Source organism: Geotrypetes seraphini, chromosome 1 (assembly GCF_902459505.1).
Source record: "Geotrypetes seraphini chromosome 1, aGeoSer1.1, whole genome shotgun sequence".
Lineage (NCBI taxonomy): Eukaryota > Metazoa > Chordata > Amphibia > Gymnophiona > Dermophiidae > Geotrypetes > Geotrypetes seraphini.
The window spans coordinates 126,766,570-126,785,458 of NC_047084.1; the positions used below are offsets into that span (position 1 = coordinate 126,766,570).

Sequence of the window (18,889 nt, forward strand, 5' to 3'; positions counted from 1 at the left end):
CTGATGAGGGCGTTTCTTCCCTCCGACCGCCAACGGACCCTGCTCCATCTCTGCTGTCAGGTGCTCCTTTGTCGCTCTATTCCAGCTCGGCATATGATGATCCTCCTGGGCCACATGGCCTCGACGGTCCATGTGCTTCCTCTGGCACGACTCCACCTCCGGACACCTCAATGGACTCTGGCCAACCAATGGTCACAGACCACGGATCCTCTTTCTCATCCCATCTCTGTGACATCGTCTCTTCAGCAATCTCTTCAATGGTGGTTGAACTCCTCAAATCTTTCCAGGGGTCTCCTCTTTCATCTGCCCCCTCACTCCAGGATCATCACCACGGATGCCTCCCCTATGCGTGGGGAGCTCACCTGGGAGATCTGCGCACCCAGGGTCTCTGGACTCCTCAAGAGCGTCTACATCACATCATTTCCTGGAACTGAGAGCCATGTTCTATGCTCTCAAGGCCTTCCAGCACCTTCTCTACCCTCAGGTTCTTCTCCTGTGCACAGACAACCAAGTCGCCATGTATTACATAAACAAGCAAGGCAGCACCGGATCTCCCCTCCTCTGTCAGGAGGCCATCTGCATCTGGACCTGAGCCACGGCCCGCAGTCTCTTCCTCAAGGCCGTCTATATCCAGGGCGAACAGAACTCCCTGGCCGACAGTCTCAGCCGCATCCTTCAACCTCACGAGTGGACCTTGGATCCTCCCACACTCCACTCCATCTTCACTCTCTGGGGCACTCCTCAGGTGGACCTCTTTGCAGCTCCTCACAACCATCAGCTGCCCCAGTTCTGCTCCAGACTCTACTCTCCTCATCGTCTGGCCCCAGATGCATTCCTGCTCGACTGGACGGATCGGTTCCTCTATGCCTTTCCTCCACTGCCTCTGATGTTGCGGACATTATTCAAACTCCGTAGGGACAGAGCCACCATGATTCTCATCGCTCCTCGGTGGCCTCGCAAACACTGGTTCTCCCTCCTGCTCCAGCTCAGCTCCAGGGAGCCCATTCCTCTTCCTGTGTTTCCTACTCTACTTACACAGCAGCATCAGTCTCTACTACATCCCAACCTGTCCTCGCTCCACCTGACAGCTTGGTTTCTCTCGGGCTGACCTCTCCAGAGAATCTGTCTCAGCCTGTCCGTCGCATTTTGGATGCCTCCAGGAAACCGGCCACCCTCCAATGTTACCATCAGAAGTGGACCCGGTTCTCCTCTTGGTGTCTACTGCATCATCACGATCCCACCTCATTAGCGGTGGAAACTGTACTGGACTATTTGCCCTCTCTGTCCGACGCTGGCCTCAAGTCTACCTCAATCAGAATCCACCTCAGTGCCATCACTGCGTTTCATGAGCCTATCCTCGGAAAACCTCTCACAGCTCATCCACTGGTTTCCCGGTTCATGAGAGGCCTCTTCAATGTCAAACCACCTCTGAAGCCTCCTCCTGTCGTCTGGGACCTGAATGTGGTTTTATCAGCCCTCATGAAACCCCCTTTTGAGCCTCTTGCCACAACTTCGCTCAAACTTCTAACATGGAAGGTGCTTTTCCTCATTGCCATCACCTCTGCCAGGAGGGTTAGAAACATAGAAACATAGAAATAGACGGCAGATAAGGGCCACGGCCCATCAAGTCTGCCCACTCCAATGACCCTCCCTATCTATCTTTGCGGATAGATCCCACATGTTTGTCCCATTTGGCCTTAAAATCTGGCACGCTTCTGGCCTCAATAACCTGAAGTGGAAGACTATTCCAGCGATCAACCACCCTTTCGGTGAAGAAGAACTTCCTAGTGTCACCGTGCAGTTTCCCGCCCCTGATTCGTTTTGAGAATTTATATCTGCTGTCTATATTTTGCAGTATGGCCCCCTTTTACTAAACCGCAATAGCGTTTTTTAGCACAGAGAGCCTATGAGTGTTGAGAGCAGCGCGGGGCATTCAGCGCAGCTCCCTGTGTTAAAAAACGCTAACGCAGTTTAGTAAAAGGGGAGGGGGTATATTTGCCTATTGTTGTATAGTCGTTACTGAGGTGTGACATTGCATATTTTAAAGTCATCTGCCTTGACCTCTTTGAAAAAAAACCCAAAATATAAATTATAATTAACATTTTCTCTGCGGACAGTGTGCTTTATGTTTTTTAAAATTTTATTGTTGGTAGATAATTTTGACTTGGTCATTTTAAAAGTAGCTCGCAAGCCCAAAAAGTGTGGGCACCCCTGCACCAGAGAATACTAAATTCACCCTATATATACACTCATCTTATGCATTTATACCATAATACACCCATCCAACATATAAAAGCACATAATACCAGTATCGTGTACTATGTTCATTCTAAATCCTACTTATTTACACTCATAATACCAGTATCGTGTACATCCTTATAAATCCAGTTAGCTGGTTCTCCATAAATTCTGCTTTTTTGTTGTATCCTCACTCTGTTTGTTGCTGTGTCTTACAGAGCTTGCTCCCAGTTCCTACTGCCTCTCACATGCCTAAGCTGCCAGAACCACTGTGGTTCCCAGACTGAGACCTGCCCCAACCCAGAAGTGACATCACAAGTTTGTATTTGTTATTTTGAACATCCTTAGTGGCGAATGCCACAGGAGCGTGGACAAGAAGCAGGTCCTGCTTCTTTGTGCACACCCTGAGTGTACACTTACTATAATATGCTATGGATGGCTTCTACCTGCCTTTTTTAACTTCCTTGAACCCCTTGTTGCTCCTATGTGTTTGCCACAATACATTCTGGTCATATGGGATCATAGACTGCCACAACGCTGACCTCCTCTCACCTCGTCCAAGGTAGAACATGTTTGTCCTTTCCTTTTATTCCCTACCTTTCAATGCTCCCTTAAGAACAAGACACAGTCTCTCACTATTGGACTTCTCAATACACATTCATTGTGCAATAAGTACTTCCTTATTCATGGCCTCATTCTTTCACATAATTTTAATATCCTATGCCTCAGAGAGACCTGGTTATCTGAAACAGATGCATCTTATTTCAATCAAACCACTCCTCTGGGTTCCAAATACTTCCTCTGTAATCGGTCTGCACAATGGGGGAGGGGGATTTGATGACATATATTCTTCCAACCTTGGTACATCTGGCTTCTCTCCACAATCCTATTCTTCCTTGGAATCTCTGAAATTTTGTTTACCCTCTGTTCCCTCCAATTGCTTTCTTCTATCCCCCTCCTCAATCTTTTAAAAAACTCCAAACTTTGAGTACATACTGCATGTCCACTGTGCATCCTGTGATCTTAAGGGACTTCACCTTGATGACCCTACTGCTTTTTTCTCTCAAGATCTGGTAGCTCTACTTTCCAATCTTAACCTAAAATATGTACAGGAAGCAAATCATCACAATGTCCATACCCTAGATCTAATTCTATTGTTGACTTCCTCCACCAACGCTGTAGCTATTACCTTACCGCTTCCCCTACCCTGGGGACTGATCACTCTTTAGTTTCTCTCACCTATACTATACAGCAGAATATAACTGCTGCAGCACCCCAACCCATTCCCACTCGAGATCTTAGCAAGCTCACACAGGATGGTTTTATGGATGCTCGTAGATCAGGCAACTGCTTGGAATACAGGCTTTCACCAGGCACTAGACTCTATTGCACTCCTACTTTGCATGCCCCTAATCAGGGATGCCAAACTCAGACCCTCTGTTCCTTCCCTCCCTTCATCCATCCTCCATTCCCGGTCTCACCTTCAAAGCAGCCCGCAGAGAACTGTTGGCCGGCCGCAGCGAACCCAGCAGGCCGCCGTCGACCCCTGCAGCACATTCCCTCTGCTACGGTCCCGTACGTCAGAGGAAGGGCGGGACAGCGGCAGAGGGAACGCGCTACAGAAGCAGACAGCAGCCCACCAGGCTCGCCACAACCGACCAGTGATCCTCTGCAGGCTGCTTTGAAGGTGAGACCGGGAAGCTGGAGGACACTAGAAAGAAGGTGGGTCCTGGTGTAAAGAAGGGGGAAACATGCAGGCCTGGGGGGGGGGGCGGCAGTAGCTCCTGGTATAGAAGAGCACGGAGGGAGGGAAGGAGTCCAAACAGACATGCATATGCTAGACTGAGGGTGGGGGAGAGGGTTAGTGAGATGCACGCACTGGTCGCCGATCCACCGTTCACTGTTTTTCACCATGACAAGGTGGTTCTGCGTACCCATCCTAAATTCCTTCCCAAGGTGGTCTCGGCTTTTCACCTCAACCAGTCCATTGTGTTGCCTGTCTTTTTCCCTAAACCCCATTCTCATCCTGGGGAACAGGCGTTGCACACGCTGGATTGTAAGCGTGCCCTTGCATACTACCTTGACCGTACCAGGGCTCACCGCTCATCCCCTCAGCTCTTTCTGACCTTCAATCCTAACCGTCCAGGTCGTCCTGTCTCTAAACGGACGCTTTCCAACTGGCTTGCTGCCTGTATTGCATTCTGTTATGCTCGGGCTGGTCTCTCACTGGAAGGTGCTGTCACGGCCCACAGGGTCAGAGCTATGGCTGCTTCTGTGGCTTTCCTCCGTTCCACACCCATCGAGGAAATCTGCAAGGCTGCCACTTGGTCCTCAGTTCACACGTTCACTACTCACTACTGTCTGGATGCCTTCTCCAGACGGGATGGACACTTCGGCCAATCTGTGTTACAAAATTTATTTTCCTAATTGCCAACCATCCCTCCTCCCTCTCTGTTAGCTTGGAGGTCACCCATGCATTAAGAATATGCTGCCTGCTTGTCCTGGGATAAAGCACAGTTACTTACCGTAACAGGTGTTATCCAGGGACAGCAGGCAGATATTCTTACGTCCCACCCTCCTCCCCAGGTTGGCTTCTTAGCTGGTTTATCTTAACTGGGGACCACGCTCTCCTCCGTCGGGCGGGAAGGCACTCGTGCATGCGCGGTGCGGCCAACTAGAACTTTCTAGTTAAAAAGGTCCGTACCGGGGCTCCGTCGGTGACGTCACCCATGCGTTAAGAATATCTGCCTGCTGTCCCTGGATAACACCTGTTACAGTAAGTAACTGTGCTTTATCAGATAACTAACTTTTCCTTCCATTACATCCCAGAGATCAAGCCAGAGACTTATTGGATGTTAAAGATTGCAAATTATCCATGCCAACAGCTGAGCAAATTATAAATAGATATGATAAAAATGGTTTGAAATGCCAGAAGCATAAGAAACAAGATGAAAATTAAATGAAACGATAGATATAATAGGCACCTCTGAGACCTGGTGGAAAGAAGGTAACCAATGGGACAGTCATATATGGATAAAAACTACATATATCGCCCATGATAGGATAAGGTTGATCAAACTGGTGTAGGCGTAGTGTTATATGTTAAGGAGGGCCTTGAGTCTGAGATAAAAAGGCTGCTTTGTTTACCTCATTGGAATAACTACAAGACGGCATTGTATCTTCCAAAACAGACAATATTTGTTTATTGTTAGTATAAAAACTATCCACGCCTCTCTCTCACCTCCACACCCCCCCCCCCAGTAAAAGGGGGGCATTACAGAAACAGAGAACTGTTGCTGAACTTTATTCTTTCAGCACGGAGACATGCAGCTGCTAATTAGAGGTGTTACAATGCATTGCATATTCGAGTTGGTGTCCTTGTAAGATGAAAAGTTGGCAACGAGATGGCCTTTCAACAATCCAGCTGTCTGGTTCCCATAGCTTGGTTGGGAGACAGGAAACCCATGGTTTGGTACCAAGTTCTTTCATCTCGTTACACCCACATGAGCAAAGCTCCTTGCTCATTATAAAAGTTTTATGACTTTCTTGGGTGTCTGGCATATGAAGTTTATGAAGTCATATAGCAGTGATAACAGATCAGCATAACCTTGAAGGGATATTCTCCCAGCAGGGAAACAAGAACATCATTGTTAGCATTGCAAACAGTCTGGGCCTGGCTATGGGAAAATATGTCTCTAGTTTCCAGCAAGGTGTCCAGCATACACAAGTGAAAATCTAGGTCTGTAGAGTCCAGTTGAATCATCCATATGTCCAGGATGTACATGTCAAATCGAACGGACTAAAAATTCTAAAGGAACATAAACACACCCTGGAATCCCTGTGGGTAGAAATTTTGTGTGTAAGGGGTGTACTACCATCCACCTGACTAGGATGAACAGACAGATGCTGAAATGTTATCAAAAATTAGGGAGGCTAATACACTGGGTAACGTCATTACCAACTAATATCCTCCCTTTATGCACAAGCTCTCCCTCTATAGAATAACACATTAATCAATTCTTAGAACCTTTCCTATCATACATACTCTGATTCCTATATAAACATTTTCCACACTATCCAATAAACTTCTTATGACATTATTAGGTAACTTCCAACCTGTAAACCGTATATACTGATATTCTCCACTATATTCTCTTATCACTTGATTCCCTGATATGTAATTTTCATAATTGAATCCTCTACCACACCATGTAATGTACATGAATCACTGTTATGTAATTTATCTAGATAATCTTTATTACGCAATTCTTTTGGTAATGTCCAAATCTCCTATAATTTGTATTCCGCCTTGAACAATATATAATGTATAATGTATTCAAAATTAATTTTCCTATGAACTGTTTTCCTACCTTCTTCTACTCTATGTTTATAACCTAACTAATTTATTTTTCTCAAGTACTTTAGCAAGAATGTGAGCCTTTGGGACAGTCAGGGAACTCTAAGTACTCTCTCTTCATCTTAATTAATCTTACTTATTGCATTTCTTCTGTTTCTACTGTAAACCGCTTAGAACTTCACGGTACAGCGGTATATAAGAAATAAAATTATTATTATTATTTAATGGGTGATTTCAACTACAAATTCACAAATATACACACACACAGTTATTTAACCCTTAGCTTATGAATTTTTCTTACTCTGCCCATAGGACAGAGGTATTTTCAGCATCTTACTATTGAAATGGATGTTTTTTCAGCATTTGACTGCAAAGGAGCAGTGTGAAGAATTAATTTGCAGCAGGAAGAATTAGTGGCTGAGTATTTGTTTTCACCTTCTATGTTACTGAAAACTGTATACACATTGTGTGTATATAGTAACCTAGCTTTTTGAGCTTTCTCTATACTTTACTATTACTATGTTTTAAGAAGTGGAGTTTTTTCAGACCCATGAAGCTTAACTGAGGTCTTTTTCCCACTATATTTTTTTGTTTAAAATTGTGGTAGTGATCTTTCAAAGAATTTTAGTATGGTTTGTGAGCAGAGTGAGAAAAACTCTTAAGCTGAGGTTTAAATAACTGAGTGTGTATATATTTGTGAATTGGTTGAACACACTTGGGTCTCGATTTATTATAATAGTTGATTTCAACTATCCCGATATTGACTGGGTAAAAGTAACATCCACGGCATGCTAAGAAAATAAAATTCCTTGATGTGAAATCAAGGACTGCTTTATGGAGCAACTGGTTCAGGAACCAACAAGAGGTGAAGCAATTCTAGAACTAGTTTTTGAAGCGCACATGAATTGGTTAGGAAGGTAATGGTGCTGGGGCCGCTTGATAACAGTGATCATAATATGGTCACATTTGATATAATCCCTGGAATAAGTTCACACATGAAATCCAATATAACAGCACTTAACTTTAAAAAAAGAGACTATGATAACATGGGAGTGTGGCGCAGTGGTTAAAGCCACAGCCTCAGCACCCTGAGGTTGTGGGTTCAAACCCATGCTGCTCCTTGTGACCCTGGGCAAGTCACTTAATCATCCCCTTAATGTTCCAGGTACATTAGATAGATTGTGAGCCAGTCGGGACAGACAGGGAAAAATGCTTGAGAACCTGATTAAATTCATGTAAACCGTTCTGAGCTCTATTGGGAGAATGGTATAGAAAATTGAATGAATAAATAAATGAATAAACATGAGACTGGTAAAAAAAAAAAAAAAAAAATTAGAGAAGCAGCTACAAAGGTCAAAAATTTACATCAGGTGTGGATGTTATTCAAATTTACCATCCTGGAAGCCCAGACTAGATATATTTCATGTATTAAAAAAGGAGGAAAGGAAGACCAAATGTCAAGTGGTGTGGTTAACGAGTGAAGGAAGCTGTGGAAACCCTGAGACATCATGTAACTTGGCTTCACAGGAAGAATATCTTTAAACTCAGCAGAGGCTTTTCTATGAAGAAAAACAAAAAAAAAAAAGAGAGACCAACTAACTTTCCCATCTAAATTCAAATCGGTGACCAACAGACTGTCCTGTTCTCAATCAGGGCAGTGGACCACTATTTACAAAGACAAACTGCAGACCTCACACACAGCATGATGGTTGAAACATTGGTTTCTAGCTGACAGGACACAGCAAGACCCAGAAACCTGAAACAAGTGCAATGCCAGCTGCAGCAATCCTGAGGGAACATATAACCCAATTTCATGGGCAGAACAGCTTAACCTCACCACAGACTTTTCCATTCTACTTGAAAAGATGCAATGAGACCCAGAAACCTGCAACAAGCAATACCTCCTTCTTCCTTCAGGCCATTCATCTCCCTATGCACCCAAACATCCTTCTAACTTTCACTGTTGCCTTTTCAACCTGTTTGGGCAACTTAAGATCATCACATAATATGAGACCTAAGTCATACTCCTCTTTTGTGCACCTAAGTTGTTTACCCCCAAATAGTTCCATTTGCTCAGGGTTTTGCAGACCAAATGCCTGACCTTGCATTTCTCAGATGCAATGAATGAGGCCTACTAGAACAAAAATGGTATATTTATAAAAAATGGAAAGAAAAAAAAAGTCCCTGGGGTGAAGGACAAAGGGTACACCTTTCACCGGTGCGAGTGTCCTCCAAATTGTCCACTGGGAGTAGTAAAGATGAGCTCTGAGGACTGGGTTGTGGTTGTAGAGGAACTCTCTTCCAAGAAGTTAAGCCTGTGCCACCAGGGGATGAGAAGGGATTCCATTCCAAGCACTGCCTCATTCTCAAGAAATTGGAGGGGGGGGTGTAGTCCATGCTAGAGCTAATGGCCCTTAATAAGTGTCTAGTCCAGTGTATTGCAAATTGTATGCTGTGAGACGCTGGGAAGTAGAGGTGCCGGCTGACTGCCTAGAGAAGTGTATTGCAAACTGTGTGCCTCCTGAGATTTCAAGTGTGGAGAGCCATGTCCTGTAGACAATCGCTGCCTCTCCTTTTCCTTGCTGGCACCCTCCACTGAAGGGCCTTTGCGCATGAGTGCCATTTCTGCGCACTTCCTGGTTTAGTGTGCGGTGGCTCGAGAAAGTGCTTCTTGCGGCAAGAGAGAAAGACATCCTATAGGCAAACGGCTCGCCGCGCCTGAACCCTGCTGGCGGCTCAGACAATGTCTAGATGTCCTGCAGGATACTGGTTTAGTCAAAAGTTCCGAAAGGCCGGGAACCAATGAGCTACATTCCTGGTAGAGCACATGAGAGGAAGGGCCCCAGGACCACCTACTCCGCTCTCTCGGCCCTGCAACAGGAAGTGACGCAGCGGAAGCCAAAGCGACCCGGGGGGCGGGGTCAGCGCTCAGGGAAGAAGGTAGATGACGATGAAGAGCAGCAGGTCGAAGAGGAGGAAGCACCACACGTCGAACCAGTAGTCGTGTCGGGGGAGGACGGACAGGCAGCCCCGACGCTCCGCTCTCTCGCTCGACGGCTCGTCAGCCTCGGGCAGCACGCGACGTTCCCGGACACCTTCCATCTTTGCTTCCGCACCAACGGACTCTCCCAGTGCACAAGCTCAGCCCTGCCCTTCCCCACACGCAGACTCCCGCCCTCTCACACTGCGCAGGCGCCTCGCCCCGCCCCCTTACCCTCAAGTGCTTTCACTCGTTCGCATTCTCTCTCTCCCACTGCGCAAGCTCAGCCCTGCCCTTCGCCACACTCAGACTCCCGCCCTCTCACACTGCGCAGGCGCCTCGCCCCGCCCCCTTACCCTCAAGTGCTTTCACTCGTTCGCATTCTCTCTCTCCCACTGCGCAAGCTCAGCCCTGCCCTTCGCCACACTCAGACTCCCGCCCTCTCACACTGCGCAGGCGCCTCGCCCCCTTACCCTCAAGTGCTTCACTCGTTCGGATTCTCTCTCTCTCCCACTGCGCAAGCTCAGCCCTGCCCTTCGCCACACTCAGACTCCCGCCCTCTCACACTGCGCAGGTGCCTCGCCACGCCCCCTTACCCTCAAGTGCTTCACTCGTTCGGATTCTCTCTCTTCCACTGCGCAAGCTCAGCCCTGCCCTTCTCCACACTCAGACTCCCGCCCTCTCACACTGCGCAGGCGCTCCGCCCCTTACCCTCAAGCGCCTCATTCGGATTCTCTCTCTCTCTCCCAGTGCGCAGGCTCAGATTCCGCCATGTTGTGATTGGAAAGAGGCAGATCTGTAATTGTTGCTTTGCTTAAGATTGCCATATTTGTAAAGTCAAAAAAGAGGACTCCGCCTATTTCCTTGCTCCCCCTTCCCATCTTCTATAACAGTGGTTCCCAACCCTGTCCTAGAGGACCACCAGCCAGTCAGGTTTTCAGGATAGCCCTAATGAATATGTATGGAGCAGAGATACACACCTGTCACCTCTCTCATGCATATTCATCAGGGCTATTCCAAAAACTCAACTGGATAGTAGCCCTCCAGGACAGGGTTGGCAACCACTGTTCTATAAGACCTCTCAGTGCTTCTCTCTCTCTCTCTCTCCCTCCTTCCCCCCTCCCCAGGTGCCCCTCACTCAACTTCCAACTAGAGCAGGGGTGCCCAATAAATCATAGAAACATAGAAATAGACGGCAGATAAGGGCCACGGCCCAATAAGTCTGCCCACTCTAATGACCCTCCCTATTTATCTTTGCGGATAGATCCCACATGTCTATCCCATCTGGCCTTAAAATCTGGCACGCTGCTGGCCTCAATAACCTGGATTGGAAGACTATTCCAGCGATCAACCACCCTTTCAGTGAAGAAGAACTTCCTAGTGTCACTGTGCAGTTTCCCGCCCCTGATTTTCCACGGATGCCCCCTTGTTGTCGCGGGACCCTTGAAAAAGAAGATATCTTCCTCCACCTCGATGCGGCCCGTGAGATACTTGAATGTCTCGATCATATCTCCCCTCTCTCTACATTCCTCGAGTGAGTAGAGCTGCAACTTCCCTAACCGCTCCTCGTATGGGAGCTCCTTGAGTCCCGAGACCATCCTGGTGGCCATTCTCTGGACCAATTCCAGTCTCAGCACATCCTTGCGGTAATGCGACCTCCAGAATTGCACACAGTACTCCAGGTGCGGTCTCATCATGGATCTATACAGTGGCATAATGACTTCCGGTTTGCGGCTGACGAAACTCCTGCGTATGCAGCCTATGATTTGCCTTGCTTTGGATGAAGCTTGCTCCATTTGGTTTGCAGGTTTCATGTCTTCCCTCGCTCAGGTGACCCCAGTCAATCGCAGAGCGGATTCCCTTCTTCCCTTCTCTTTTTTCCCCTCCTGACTGGCCCGCTCCTGAATTCTGCTGCTGCCGCCACTGCTCAACATTTTAAAAAAAAAACGGCTTGGAGAACTTATGCTCCGGGGGCTAACGTGTGCTTGTACCGGCTTCCCTTCTCTTCCTTCTGAAACCGGAAGTTATGTCGGGGTGGGGGGAAGGAGAGAAGGGAAGCCGGCATGCACATGTTAGAACCCCGTTCGCGGGCTAAAGCGGGAGACAGGTCAGTGAAGCTTGCGATTTGCTCTTCTTGTTGCCAGGTCCTGCCTACTTTCTATTTCCTCAAAGGCAGGACCCGGCAGCATTTCTCTTAATAAGTCGATCTTGGGCCGATCAGCCTTCCTGTCCCCGACGTCAATTATGCCGTCGGAGAGGAAGTTCTGGCCAGTGGAACTTCCTCTCCGACGGCAGAATTGACGTCGGGGAGAGAAATGCTGGTGGGCCCGAAGCAGGGAGAGCTTGGTGACCTGTTATCCGATGGCAGGCTTTGGGGACCTGTTATCCGATGGCAGCGGCAGTGGCAGTGGCTTGGGGGAGGGCAGGGAGGGAGAAAGAGGGAAGGCAGGAAGACAGAAGGAAAGAAGAGAAACAGAAAAAAGAAAGGGGGCATGAAGAGAGAAAGAAAGAGAGGGCAGGGAGAGAGGAATAAAACGTTGGGGGGGGGGGAATGAGGTCAGGAGGAGAGGAAGCATACAGGCTGAAAGAAGGGAAGATTGGATGCAGAGTCAGAAGAAGAAAGTGCAACCAGAGACTCATGAAATCACCAGACAAGGTAGGAAAAATGATTTTATTTTAAATTTAGTGATCAAAATGTGTCTGAATTTATATCTGCTGTCTATATTTTACAATATGGTCCCCTTTTACTAAACCGCAATAGAGGTTTTTAGCGCAGGGAGCCTATGAGCGTTGAGAGCAACGCTGGGCATTCAGCGCAGCTCCCTGCGCTAAAAACTGCTATCGTGGTTTAGTAAAAAGGGAGGGGGGTATATTTGTCTATTTTTGTATGGTTGTTACTGAGGTGACAGTGCATAAAGTCATCTGCTTTGACCTCTTTGAAAAACCCTGGAATAGGAATGATGATTAACATTTTCTATGCGTACAGTGTGCGTTGTGGTTTTTTTTAATTTTATTGTTGGTAGATCATTTTGACTTGGTCATTTTAAAAGTAGCTCACAAGCCCAAAAAGTGTGGGCACCCCTGAACTAGAGAATGACTAGGGCACAAATTTTTCCCCATCCCCTTGAGTTTTATCACTGTCCCTTCCCCATTCCTGTAAATTCTTCCTTAACCGCACAAGCCTCAAACACTTATGATTTTAAAGTGTTTAAGGGTTATGCAGATGAGGATGGAGCTTGCGGGAACAGGGCAGGGACAGGGAAAGAACTTGACGGGACAGGAAAATGAGTTCCCGCAAGGACGGGAAAAAATGTATCCCCGTGTCATTCTCTACTTCCAACCTCCTCTTCTGCTGTTTCTGCCTCACCCCTCCCATCCAGCACTACCCTACTCCGTGCTCTTTTTTCCAGCACTCTCTCCTTTCCATGATGCTTCTCTAGTCCTCCCTCCCTCCATCCATGCTGTTTCTCCCTCCTGTTTCTCCAGCCTCCCTCCTTACTCCAACACTGCTTCTCTTTACAACATCACCAGCTCCCGACTCCCCACCTATCTCTTCCCTGAGCCCAGCAGCTGTAATTGAATCTGTGAGCAGCCAGCAGCAGCAACGAGGTGAGCCTGCTGCCACTGACCTTCCCAGAAAGCCGCCTCCCTGCACCAACTTCCTGTTCCCATGTAGGCAGAACTTGCAGAGTGGCAGGTTCTGGGGCAGTCTGGTGACAGTAGGCTCACCTCATTGCTGCCGCCAGCTGCCCAAAGATTCAATTAGGAGCTATGCACAGGGAGGAGGTAGGTGAGAGAGTCAGGCTAAACCCAGACAGACTCCCCCACGTTTAAAATACCATCCGGGCACCCAGACAGTTCTCAAAAAGACATGTCCGAGTTTTCCCAGACATCTGATTGTGACCTTTCATGATAACCTATATTTGTTTCCAAAGCATCATAACTGGTTGGACAATCCAAGATGTACGTCAAGGTATGGTTACCATATGGCTCCAGAAAAGGAGGATGGATTGAGACATTTGTTTTTTACTTCCATTTAAAACAATGCAAGTAAAACCCAGATATCTCAGTCTGTCCTCCTTACTTCCATTGCTTTCAATGGAAGTAAAACCTGGATGTCTCAATCCATTCTCATTTTTCTGGAGCCATATGGTAACGATATGTCAAGAGTCAGAGCCTACATTTGTCTTTTTAAGCCAGGAGCATCACATTGTTCCTCAGGTGCATTCATTGGCTCTACCCAGTTGCTTCAGTACCATCTGTTCTTGAGCCCCACTGCATTCACCAGGATCCTTAGCCATAAGGCAAAAAACAGCAGAGTCAGCCAACAGTGTTCACAAAAGTCTTCATTGAAAAGCTTTGACACACAAGACTCGACACAAATTGTGTTTCGGTTAGAAAAAGCCTACTTCAATAGTCTCAATAAAATCCTGTGTATACCATACAACCATAAAGCACTGTACTAAGAATTCTGTTTTGTGCCTGTCCTTAGCCATAAGAACAGCTATAGGGTTAGACCAATGGTCCTTCTAGCCCAGTTTCCTGTTTCCACAGAGGCCAATCCAGTTCACAAGTACCTTTGCAGAAACCCATAGACAAAGATTGTGTCTGAATTCAAAAGGGCCTGGGATAGTCAGTGGGATCGCTCAGAAACAGAAAGAGATAATGGTTACTGCGGATGGGCAGACTGGGTGGGCCATTTGGCCTTTATCTGCCATCATCTTTCTATGTTTCTATTAGGCACGTGGGATCTCTAGGAGAGAGAAAGAGATAATGGTTACTGCGGATGGGCAGACTGGGTGGGCCATTTGGCCTTTATCTGCCATCATCTTTCTATGTTTCTATTAGGCACGTGGGATCTCTGGGATAGAGAAAGAGATAATGGTTACTGCGGATGGGCAGACTGGGTGGGCCATTTGGCCTTTATCTGCCATCATGTTTATATGTTTCTATTAGGCACGTGGGATCTCTGGGAGAGAGAAAGAGATAATGGTTACTGCGGATGGGCAGACTGGATGGGCCATTTGGCCTTTATCTGCCATCATGTTTATATGTTTCAATTAGGCACGTGGGATCTCTGGGAGAGAGAAAGAGATAATGGTTACTGCGGATGGGCAGACTGGGTGGGCCATTTGGCCTTTATCTGCCATCATCTTTCTATGTTTCTATTAGGCACATGGGATCTCTCGGAGAGAGAAAGAGATAATGGTTACTGCGGATGGGCAGACTGGGTGGACCATTTGGCCTTTATCTGCCATCATCTTTCTATGTTTCCATTAGGCACGTGGGATCTCTCAGAGAGAGAGAAAGAGATAATGGTGCAGATGGGCAGACTGGGTGGGCCATTTGGCCTTTATCTGCCATCATGTTTATATGTTTCTATTAGGCACGTGGGATCTCTCTGCATTCATGTCTCACCAACCATCCAATCCAGCAATCCAAACTCCTAACGGAACATGGTCCCCATCCCTATGGTCAGACCACTACATTTATAACTTCAACATCAATTGGACCAAGACCAAACACACACCTCAATCAAAAAAAACCACTTATACCTCACGCAAACATATCGACCCAACCATTTTCTGGTCAAATGTAGACGAAACTATCCAAGACTGCGACCCAAAAAACTTCATCTCCCACTGGAAAAAAGTGTCCACCAACATCCTTGATGATCTGGCACCCCTACAAACCAAAACCAGAACCAGCAGGAAATCAGACCAATGGTTTGATAATGAATTACTCCAACTCAAAAGACAGTGTAGAAGATTAGAAAGAAAATGGAGAAAAAAGAACCAAGATCAAACAAAAACCGACTGGAAAAAAATCAACAAACAATACAAAAAGCTACTAAAAGATAAGAGGAAAAGCTACTATACTAATCTCATAGGCACGGAAACCCAAGATTCCAAAAAAATATTCCAAATCCTGAAAGAATTAACAGACACCAAACCATACACTACCACCACGAACACCCCTCCACCATCACCCACCCTCTTAGCAGAACACTTCAAGAACAAAATCACCAACACCAGAGCCACACTCATCCTTAACCCATCCCATCAAAATCCAATCACAATCCACCCTACAGGAAAAGAGGCAATCGCAGCAGACAGAATTTGGACTCAATTCCCTAACATACAATGGTCAGAATTCAACAAATTCTACAAAAAATACAGCCATGCCTCCTGTGACCTCAACCATTGCCCCTCATATCTCCTTACCACCTCTAGTGTAAAATTCCGCACCATAACTCTACAATGGATCCAAATCACGCTCACAGAAGGCACATTCCCTGCTGACCTCAGCGAAATTGTCATCACCCCAATCCAAAAAGACCCAAAAGCACCACAAAACCTCCCATCTAACTTTAGACCTATAGCCTCAATTCCGCTATATGTCAAAATTATAGAAGGCCTAGTAGCCAAACTCCTCACCAATTACATAGAGGACCATAACCTACTCCACCCCATGCAATCAGGCTTCAGAACAAACTTCAGCACAGAGACACTACTAGGCTCCCTTATGGATACCGTCAGACAACAACTTAGTACAGGGAAAAAAATGCTACTCATTCAACTGGACCTATCGGCGGCATTCGACCTAGTAGACCACAACATCCTCCTACAGATCTTAGATGCAATAGGCATCTCAGATAAAGTATACTCCTGGTTTGAAGGATTCCTAAAACTCAGAACCTACAGTGTAAAATCAAACAAAGAAAAGTCAGAATCCTGGTCAAACCCCTGCGGCGTACCACAAGGATCTCCACTATCCCCTACCCTCTTCAATCTCTACACTGCTTCTCTAGGAACGCATCTGGATAATCTAGGCATAACCTCCTATAGTTATGCGGATGACATCACCATCCTCGTCCCATACGATCATTCTAAACCTACCATGACAGACAAACTTCACCAAACACTTGAAGCAGTCACAACCTGGATGGAAAATCACAAACTTAAACTCAACCAAGACAAAACCAAATTCATCCTCCTAGAAAATGACAAGATCCAAACCACAACCAGCCTAGACATAAACGCAACCAAATATCCCATCCAAACCACCATAAAACTACTAGGCATGACCATAGACAGATGCTGCACAATGCAACCGCAAATAAATAAAACAATTCAAAAATCATTCGCAATCATGAGAAACCTGAGACAAGTCCGAAAATTCTTTGAAAGAACACAATTCCAACTTATAGTACAATCCCTAATACTAGGTATATTGGACTACTGTAACATACTCTTCCTTCCATGTCCTGCAACCACGATAAGACAACTCCAAACAATCCAAAATACAGCTTTGAGACTCATCTACTCATTGAAAAAACATGACCACATCACTGAAGCCTTCATCAACTCACACTGGCTCCCAATCCAAGAAAGAATCCAATTCAAATTCTACTGCATATTATTTAAAACCCTACACGGAGACAGCCCATCATACTTGAACAATCGCCTCATTCAAGCACCCAGTACCAGACACAGAAAAACGCACTCCCCATTCATACCCCCCCCAATCAAAGAAGTAAAAAGAACAAAACTACACGACGGCCTCCTAGCCACCCAAGCCGCAAGACTGGACAACCAGATCTCCAACCTTCTGATGACCACCCCAGACTATAGGACGTTCAGAAAAGAAATAAAAACCACACTTTTCAAGAAATTCCTGAAACAGCAATAACAACACGACCTCTAAATGCTCCTAAGATCTACAACTTACCTCTCTAGCAAATCACTGTAACTCTGTCTTTTTTAAATTAACCTTTTGTAATCCGCCTTGAACCGCAAGGTAATGGCGGAATAGAAATCCCTAATGTAATGTAATGTAATGTAATAATGGTTACTACGTATGGGCAGACTGGATGGGCCATTTGGCCTTTATCTGCCATCATGTTTCTATGTTTCCATTAGGCACATGGGATCTCTCGGAGAGAGAAAGAGATAATGGTTACTGCAGATGGGCAGACAGGATGGGCCATTTGGCCTTTATCTGCCATCATCTTTCTATGTTTCTGTTAGGCACTTGAGATCTGTGGGAGAGAGAAAGAGATAATGGTTACTGCGGATGGGCAGACTGGGTGGGCCATTTGGCCTTTATCTGCCATCATCTTTCTATGTTTCTATTAGGCACATGGGATCTCTCGGAGAGAGAAAGAGATAATGGTTACTGCAGATGGGCAGACTGGGTGGACCATTTGGCCTTTATCTGCCATCATCTTTCTATGTTTCTATTAGGCACATGGGATCTCTCGGAGAGAGAAAGAGATAATGGTTACTGCAGATGGGCAGACAGGATGGGCCATTTGGCCTTTATCTGCCATCATCTTTCTATGTTTCTGTTAGGCACGTGAGATCTATGGGAGAGAGAAAGAGATAATGGTTACTGCGGATGGGCAGACTGGGTGGGCCATTTGGCCTTTATCTGCCATCATCTTTCTATGTTTCTATTAGGCACATGGGATCTCTCGGAGAGAGAAAGAGATAATGGTTACTGCGGATGGGCAGACTGGGTGGACCATTTGGCCTTTATCTGCCATCATCTTTCTATGTTTCTATTAGGCACATGGGATCTCTCGGAGAGAGAAAGAGATAATGGTTACTGCAGATGGGCAGACAGGATGGGCCATTTGGCCTTTATCTGCCATCATCTTTCTATGTTTCTGTTAGGCACGTGAGATCTATGGGAGAGAGAAAGAGATAATGGTTACTGCGGATGGGCAGACTGGGTGGGCCATTTGGCCTTTATCTGCCATCATCTTTCTATGTTTCTATTAGGCACATGGGATCTCTCGGAGAGAGAAAGAGATAATGGTTACTGCGGATGGGCAGACTGGGTGGGCCATTTGGCCTTTATCTGCCATCATATTTCTATGTTTCTGTTAGGCACGTGGGATCTCTGAGAGAGAGAAAGAGATAATGTTTACTGCAGATGGGCAGACTGGGTGGGCCATTTGGCCATTATCTGCCGTCATGTTTCTATGTTTCTATTAGGCACGTGGGATCTCTGGGAGAGAGAAAGAGATAATGGTTACTACGTATGGGCAGACTGGATGGGCCATTTGGCCTTTATCTGCCATCATGTTTCTATGTTTCCATTAGGCACATGGGATCTCTCGGAGAGAGAAAGAGATAATGGTTACTGCAGATGGGCAGACAGGATGGTCATTTGGCCTTTATCTGCCATCATCTTTCTATGTTTCTGTTAGGCACTTGAGATCTGTGGGAGAGAGAAAGAGATAATGTTTACTGCGGATGGGCAGACTGGGTGGGCCATTTGGCCATTATCTGCCGTCATGTTTCTAT

General features: G+C 46.3%; 1 protein-coding gene across 1 annotated transcript in view; it reads left to right on the plus strand.

Annotated features, from left to right (window-relative positions):
* Positions 1-12,178: 12,178 nt before the first annotated feature.
* Positions 12,179-18,889, plus strand: part of LOC117357463 (fatty acid-binding protein, intestinal-like) — a 28,339-nt gene continuing 21,628 nt past the window's right edge. Inside the window, exon 1 of the mRNA XM_033938118.1 lies at positions 12,179-12,231. The gene's annotated coding sequence lies outside the window, so the exon portion shown is untranslated. The remainder of the gene's footprint in view (positions 12,232-18,889) is intronic.